At 45.2% G+C, this 8,956-nt stretch overlaps 1 pseudogene; it reads right to left on the bottom strand.

Annotated features, from left to right (window-relative positions):
- Nucleotides 1-3,277: 3,277 nt before the first annotated feature.
- LOC147967369 (uncharacterized) lies at nucleotides 3,278-4,844 on the bottom strand (annotated as a pseudogene).
- Between the last annotated feature and the right edge of the window lie 4,112 nt (nucleotides 4,845-8,956).

Genomic DNA, 8,956 nt, shown 5'->3' with positions numbered 1-8,956 from the left:
TCCGACGCGTCGTAGTCCTTCTCCTCCGCCTCGTAAGCAAGTAAAGAAGACAACCGCTCCGTCTGCTCTGCCGGCGTCTAGCAGTACAGCCAGAGGCGGGAGGAAATACAGATTCGGTCCTTCTCTGAAGACTCCAGAGAAGTTACCATACGAGAGGACCCCGGAGGAGAACGCCGAGATCGCACGAGAAGAAGTGAGGAACTACTTTAAAGGGGTGAAAGCAAAGAAACATCCACCTCCGGAGGAGAAGGTAGATCCGGTGAAAGCGAAGCGCATTCTGGCTGCCCTGACAAAACCACACAAGTCTCCGCCAAAAGGAAACTATGAGCGCATTATTGGAAAGGAATTTGCCGAAGCGGAGCGGTCGGGAAGTACTGTCAGTGATCAAAGGCTGAAACAACGATGAGCTGGGAAACAAATTGCCCAGCTCGGTGAACAAGCGAAGCAATCGTGCCCCCCGCTCAAGGTGCCTAGCGACAACGTCGCTAATGATCCGAGGATGGTGCCCAGTTATAGCAATCTTGGCGATTACCTACCCGAAGATGTACATTATGATTTCATGGAGGTGCAGATACAAAGATACGAGTACGGGAAGCCTCTCGTCAAAGATGAAAGTTCTCTATCAACGATGATGCGAAGATTGCATGATTGGTACTTGAAAATCTGCAGAGACTCTGGGGGGAGGAGTACTTTGTATGTGAAAGTTAAAAAGGAGCATGACCTCGTTGGAATTGAACTGTTGCCCGTTCCATTTGAGGAGTTCTTTCAGTTTTTCAATCAATTGGCCCTCGATAAAACAACGGTCACCTGCTACTGTCTGTAAGTAGTACTACTTCTGTCATTAAGTCTCTCTATATAGCTCAGCTCTTTCATTGCATGTATTTATAATCATCCTCACTATATTATGCAGATTGAAGATCGCCGAATTGAAGAAAAGACAAGTCGGTGATATTGGGTTCATTAACACATATCTCATAGATGCAACTCAGGTTAAATTTCATGCCGCAGATACCGAGGCCAACTTGCTACGATCGTTGGTAATAAATGAAAACAAAGATATAATACTCTTTCCTTACAACTTCAGGTGAGTGTTACTGTCTTGTGCGTATTCAGTTTCCCTTATATATTAGTCAAGGTTATAGTAATGTAATTGATGAGTTATGCATGCGTGTGCAGTTACCACTATATTCTCCTAGAGATTAAGCTTGAGCAGGGACTAGTAACCGTCTTAGACTCAAGACGAAAAGATCCCCAGGACTATGCGGACATGACTCAAATGCTCGAGAAGTAAGTTAAATCGATCATTATCCATCATATCAGCAACTTTGTTCATTTCCTGATATATCAAGTAATTGTTTTCTTTGTCTGGCAGGGTTTGGAAAAAATTCTCCAAAAAAGCTCCAGGACTCCCGAAGAAGCTGCAATTTAGACACCCGAAAGTAAGTACTATAGTAGCATGTTCCGCGCATCTTCTATTGATTCAAGCGCTAGTTTCATCAATACCATTTGGCATTCTTGCTTATCAGTTTGATTGACCTCTATTTCTTGTAAAGTGGTTGTGGCAGGAACAAGGGAATGATTTCTGTGGATACTACGTTTGCGAGTCTATCCGCCACATGATCTGTGAGCGGGGCTACACTGACGAACAATATGAAGTACGTAAATAACAACATTCACAATTTTATTTTATTACCATCATTTGTGTTGAGTTTCATTCATTCATATATATATGTATTGACCCCCTTCTTCAAATTAGATGTTTCGAAAGCGGGATGAACTCCTAGCACCAGCTCGCATGCGAGCAATTCAAGAGGAATTGGCGGCATTCTTTTTTGACCACGTGATCGCTGAAGACGGAGAATACTATGTGGACCATGAGTCCGTATGATTATATTTGTAAGAGATAATTATTGTATATATGTAGCCGGTAGTGTCGGATAGATATACGAGAACTTGTTGTTCGACCAATCTCTTGGAGAAGGAGAGGTGGTCGATATCACTTCTCTATGTATGCATATATGTTCATGACAATCTTCTGTTTCCTTCGTTTGCTTACTAGCTAGCTAGCGTGTCTAGTCCTCTCTATACGTATGTATAGTACGTAGCGTCGACCAAGCACGGATATAAGACAGGACACTTCTCTCTATTAATTGTAGCTAACTAACACAATATATGAAACACCTAAATTAACCCCACAAAACCCCCAAACCTCCCCCCTTTCAAAAAAAACAAAAACCCCAGCCACAGAAATGCTGACGCGTGGATGCCTATTGGTCCCGGTTGGTGCCACCAACCGGGACCAAAGGGTCTCCTGCCTGGGCTCCGCGCACAGGCCACGTGGAGGCCCATCTGTCCCGGTTCTGGATTGAACCGGGACTAAAGGGACAGGGCATTAGTACCGACCCTTTAGTCCCGGTTCAGGAACCGGGACAAAAGGCCCTTACGAACCGGGACAACAGGCCCTTTTTCTACCAGTGTACGCAAGTCAATGAAGGAAGAAAAACCTAACCTGGTTAGCAACCTACTGGCTCTCTTCACTACATATGCATGCTTTTTCGAGCTTGGCTCTCTCACTACACTACAACCAAGCAAGCTGCCTAGCTTGAGTACTATAGATTAGATTTAGGTTGAGTCAGCAGACAAACCAAAGTCATGGATACTGGCTGTCACTACACACACTAGAGTGATTGGTATGTACAAGTGGCCAGAGGATGTCAAAGATCCAAGAGATACAGTTCATCGTTGAATGAGTATATATTCTAGGGTTTGTACCATCCTACAAGTCTATATGGATTACTCTCGTGACCACTAATTCTAGCTGCTAGATATGTGCATGCCATGGATTCATGGAAGCTGGTCCTACATGCATAGCTATACACACCAAAGAGAGAAAGAAAGTGACTCCAGTCTCAACTCACTTCATGGCACATGCATCATTGCATTGCATAGTTCAACTTGAATTGTTAGCTCGTGTGTGTCTTTCAACTCACTGCATCATGGCGTACCTATAGCGAAGACGGGTCTAACTAGAGTGTTGAGACCATCCAGAAAGAATTCTCAAGATTTATTAAACATAGTACTACATCAGGAGTAACAATTGAAATTAAACAAACGAATATAATTGTAAGTCCTTCGAATAGAGATTAACTGATTCTTATCTTTATGAATACATATAAATTAAAGGTGACAACGCCTTATGCAAGCCATGCATATCTTATGTCGCTCAAAGAGATATATATGAACTAATGTAAGCACATACGTGTGATGAACTAGTCAACTAACTGTTCTAAGGGAACTCTCCAATCCAACATGGGGTGTATGGAGAAGACATGACGAGCCGTATATCATCATTCAATTATTCTTTGAAATGCGAATAACCCTCTGGGCATATATTTCCTAAGACTTCAATCTTCGAGCCATTTAAATGAGATGCCAGTCCTGTGATTTCTGTCCCCTCTGATTCACTCAGGAACACAATCTCTTTATGGGGGTGAAACCCGAGTATCTGAATATCATAGTCATTACCATCACGACTCTCTTTTTTCTGGTAGCAATCTTCAACATCATCATCATTGTCAGAGTTCCATTCATATATATGTTTACTTGGTTCCTTGATGTCATTTGAAGAACGAGTAGAACAAAACAAGTTGTAGTTAATATCTTCTAAGATCCAGTGTCCATGGACTCGTTGGTTGAACCGATGGTGTGCTAGCATGGGATTAAGGTCCTTGTCATGCTTCAGTATCCATTCCATTTGACCACATGATTCATTAAGGATCCAAACTCGAAGCAAACACTTATGTTCTTCAAATGCCACAAAGTACACTCCCTTTTCTGATCTTACTATATTAAGGTCTAGTTAGTACTCCGCTTTAATAACAATTGGTGGTTTAATTACACGGTATGTATTATCTGACAATGATATTCTGCAAAATCAAATCATGCATTGTCCATGATTGTTTTAATGACCAAGCACCACCAAGATAAACATCAGATAACATAATAACAGAGCTGGTAAGTATGTACCTCATAAGAAAAGCAGCCCCGCAGTGTATATAAAGTGCTCCTAGAAAATAGATTGCAGCATCCCTGAAATTCATCCAACCCACCCGCATCTCACTGACGGTCCTTGCTGCATCGCCTTCTCGGACGAAATACCTCTCCTCCCAGCAACTAGTCCTTGATGAGAACATGTACATCTTACATGGAGACGGTGGCCATTCAGAATCCTCCATCGGGAGGTCTGCCTTGTCTGCCCCACCACGACCCTTGTCATGCAAACGTGGGATCATAAGCACCTCGTAGTGTGTGAATATCATCGGATCATACACCAAATGCCGGCTGTACCGCACATTCCAGCTAATACAATCTTGGGCCGGGCACGGTGGGAAAGCGTTCCACTGACGGGTGGCAGGGTTAACCACACGGTTTTTGCTGAGCAAGAGTAGCCCGTTGCAGTGATCGTGTATCTGGTAATCGTGCCAATCATCGCACTTGTCCCAAATAGTGCCGGCATGAGGGGCGGTGGAGGGCAGGAAGCTGAGGTTGCCGCTGACCGCATCTCCGGAGGAGGGGCAGGCGAAGAACTCGGGATACTTGTGCGCGTTGAAGTGCATGAAAAGGCCAGCGAACGAGAGCGGGAGAAGGTCGGCGCGCATGAGGCGGTGGGCGTCGACCACTTCGCGCCAGGCCCTGCAGACGCAGCGGGAGGCAGCGACCCAGCGCGGCGGGACGCGGCGGAGGACGTCGGCGAGCACGTCTTCCGGCAGGTCAGGCGTCAGCCCCTGCTCCCCCCTTTCGTCTACGCGTGCGGCCTTCAGCGGCCGGTCTTCGTCGGCAGCCATGGCGTGCCTACCGTACGTGATGATCTTCGCTCTGGAAGAAACCCTAGATTGATTATGATTTTGTGTCGCGTGGAGACCACGCCGCGCGTGTTGTATGAGAAGATTGGCTCGGGGTGCACCGTCATCGGCCGGTTTGGAAAGCCGTCTGGAAGCACGCAATCTGCAGGTGGTTTAGTGGGCTCTCATCGCACTTAGATTGATTCATTAGACAGATTTTTTTTATGTGCGCTAGCCCTATTAGCCCACGGGGAATCCACTTAACCCACGAGGAAAAAAAACTATCAAAGTTGACATCATTTCGTGACCGACAATGACTAATTTGCACTTCCCGCGGCAAACTTCCAAAAATCTTGGACCTTTGAGTTCAAGCCGGCGACGGATTCTGTCGATGCGAGGCCGAAGGCACCAGATCCAGACCACCACCAACACGACGCTGGCGACTGGACGCCACGGGGACGCCGGCGAGCTGCTATCGTCCACCACGACGCGACGGTGGCGAGTTGGCGCTGTCAGGGACGGACCTACGGGCAGGAGGAGAGGAAGGCACCACCCATCACCGCCGCCAAGCTCCTGGCGCCGGTGGCCGCGAGCTTCAGGGGAGACCTCCTTCCCTGCATCCTCCTCTGCCGAGGCAGCCGGCGAGGCGCCCCTGCTCTGTCGGCTGGTGAGACAAATCCTTCTCCGACAGTTTAATAATGCAGCATACAGTTTGGATGCAACAGCAAAACTGAATTCTTTGATACTCCGACAGTGGATTAGGCATTCAAGACTTAATTGGCTGCTCCAACCAAACAATAACCATAACAGTGGAGTATCATCAAGAAGCAGCTGTGCAGTTCTACCAGGATCATTTCAAATGTCTGTTTATCGCACTTTCCCTCTATTTTGTTCTTCTTATTTTTAGTTTAGCATTCTCAGCGGTGCTTGTTTCTCCTCGGAGTAGTTTGGATGCAACAACCAAGTTCTGAATTCCAATAGCAAAACTGACGATTGGCTGTCATGGTTCTGTAGAAATTAAAGGGAACAATCCTTTGTCGACACGGTTCGTGCAATCACATCTGCATACTCCTCCAAAACAAGCATCGTTTGATAATCTGAATTTCTTGCCGCTGCTCAGTTTTTTGTTTTCTGAACTGCATTGTCCACTGGAGTATCTTGTCTGCATTGTTTTCTGAACATGGCAACCATGAACTGTGGTGTGATGCATGTTGGAAGAAAAGAACAAGAATAGAAACCATATAGCAGAACAATTAATGGGTCATGATGGGCACTGGGAGAGGGTGTGAGGTCAATGGTTTTTTTTGTTTTTCTTCTCTTTCAATGGTGTTATCTTGCTTCAGAGAGACACTGGCAAGACTCACCACACTTGCAGAGACACCACTGTTCCATGAGAAATCAGACATTAAAAGACCATATCTTGATTCAGTGAGACACTTGCAACTCACTGCACACACTTGACAATTTCTAGACTGAACCTGTCTAGCCATGGGGACAGGTGAAAAAAAGGGGAGTAGATTCATCCCCCCAGCAAAACAAGCATTGTTTGATACACTTTCCACCTCTATGGATCTGAACATCTCTAGTTACTATTCTCTGATTAAGGACTAGCCAAATGAATGTTTGATTCTTAAAGGTATTTTCATCTTCCACATGAATTAGTATACTCTGATTAAGCACAGCAACAGTAATTTTTCATTATGGGTAGAGATCTTGCAACTTGCAAGATGAAAAAGTTAGTTTTGCACAGCACACATGGATCACTTTTTTGGAGCCTGGAATCACTGTAGCATGAGTTCTCTACTGCAGGAAAATAATGTAGCCTCCACATCCATCAACAAAGAGGGGGGGCACATTAACAGCTCATTAAGCAAGAGGAGATGGCAGGGCTATCCAATTAAATCCCATTCTTATCTTCTTCTTCTTTCTTCCCTTGAGAAATTAATTAATTAATTATAAGCAGGAGTATTTTACAGAGAAAGATGCAAAAACGGTTACTGGTCATTCAGCTTATCTGAATCTTCTGCCAAAATCACCTTATCTGAATCTTCAAGTACTCCTGGCTGCAAATGTAATTCAGCTTAACCAACTGGTTATTCCTCGCACCAACCAGAGTACTAGCTGATCCCAAGTACTCCCCTGCTTGGAGTAAAGAAGAGCTGCTCTTTTCCTGCTGCTTGGAGGCTGCTGGTGCTCTGTTATTGCTGCTTGAAGGCTCCTGGTTCTCTTTTCCTGCTGCTTGGAGGCTATTGGTACTCGAAGGGTGTTTCTGCCGCTTCAAGGAGGTGGCTGCTCTTTTCCTGCTGCTCGGAGGCTGCTCGTGCTCTTTTCCTGCTGCTTGAAGGTTGTTGCTGCTCCGCTCCTGCTTGTTGGAGACTGCTGGTACTCTTTTCCTGCTGCTCGGAGGCTGCTCGTGCTCTTTTCCTGCTGCTTGAAGGTTGTTGCTGCTCCGCTCCTGCTTGTTGGAGACTGCTGGTACTCTTTTCCTGCTGCTCGGAGGCTGCTCGTGCTATTTTCCTGCTGCTTGAAGGTTGTTGCTGCTCCGCTCCTGCTTCTTGGAGACTGCTGGTACTCTTTTCCTGCTGCTTGAAGGCTCCTGATTCTCTTTTCCTGCTGCTTGGAGGCTGCTGGTATTCGAAGGGTGTTTCTGCTTCTTGAAGGCTGCTAGGGCTCTTTTCTTGTTGTTCTTTTCCTGCTGCTTCTGCTCTTTTTCTGCTGCTAAGATTGCTTCTGCCTCTTCTATAAAGGCTATACGAAGCCGTCCTTCTTCCTGCCGGCGTACCTTGTTCATGTGAGGGATCGAGTAGTTTATCGCTCCCTTGTTTCTCATTACCTCTTGGATGCATTACTGTGACGCCTCAAATGACCCCACTCGAACCTTGAGTGTAAGGTCGTGCAGCTTACACCCAATGCCTTTGACAGACCTCGCAATGTTCTCCTTCTGTTCAATGGGATTGTCACCACCCTCGACAGATCCAAATCTTTCCGCTTGCGGCCAACTCTACCTGGCTTTTGATTTGAGACATCAACTTTCTCCCCTTTTTCAATCTGTTTAAGAGCTCTTTCCCATATTCTCTCAACAGTTCTTACGGTTGTATCGAGTAGGCTAGCAATGACCTCCTTGTCTTTTTTCAGAACTTGTCCATTTTGGGTCTTGATCACCATGAGTGCAAAATAAATACCATATCTCTCCTCATTTGTGAGTTCCCCATGAATTGGTTTCTGTACATCACTTGCTTCCTCATGAATTGCTTCCTCTAGACCACTTGCTTCTTCATGAATTGGTTCCTCTACACCACTTGTTTCTTCCCCTATCAAATAAGGAGCAAAAGATAAGTCATGTAGCTATTGCAAATAATAGGAGTAGATCATGAAAATGAAAATGCAAAAGTTTTGGAGGTAGTACCTGTTGCTTCATTATTGACTGGTTCTTCATTGTTGTATCGTTGTTGACTGTTGTGTTCTTCCTGTTGATCTGCAGGTTCTGAGGCATTATCTTGTCGAGGACTCATGTTGAGATAATGCCTCAGAACAGCATTAGGTTCTGGGCTCTCATTATTGACGACTTATGTGTATATATGCATGCTCCGTGGAGGCTGACTCTCTTCACTCTGGTCTCCTACCAAGCAAGTTGCCTAGCTAGAGATATAAGTACTCCCTCCGTAAAGAAATATAAGAGTGTTTACATCGCTAATTTAGTTATCTAAACACCCTTATATTTTTTTACAGAGGAAGTACTATAGATTAGATTTAGGTTGAGTCAGCAGACAAAAACCAAAGTCATGCATACTGCCATTACACTACATTAGAGTGATTGGCACGTCCAAGTGGCCAGAGGATGTCTAAGATCCAAGAGGCATGGTCCATCACTGAAGGAGTATATATTCTAGGTCTTGTACCATTCTACGAGTCTATATGGATCACTCTCGTGAGTCATGATCACTAAATTATCAATGCTGGAAGGATGTGTATGTGCATGCCATGGAAGCTGCTCAGTTGACTATCTCAATGGACATTTGTTTGACTAGCGGCATCTATATATATCTTTTCTTTTATCGTGGGCGTCTATAATTGTTGCCACGTGGACCTGATGTCCGGGCCCAGGCTGTCATAAA

This window comes from Triticum urartu, chromosome 5A (assembly GCF_056163025.1).
Source record: "Triticum urartu cultivar PI428250 chromosome 5A, HENAU_Tu73, whole genome shotgun sequence".
Taxonomy (NCBI): domain Eukaryota; kingdom Viridiplantae; phylum Streptophyta; class Magnoliopsida; order Poales; family Poaceae; genus Triticum; species Triticum urartu.
This window is presented reverse-complemented; position numbering and strand designations above follow the sequence as displayed.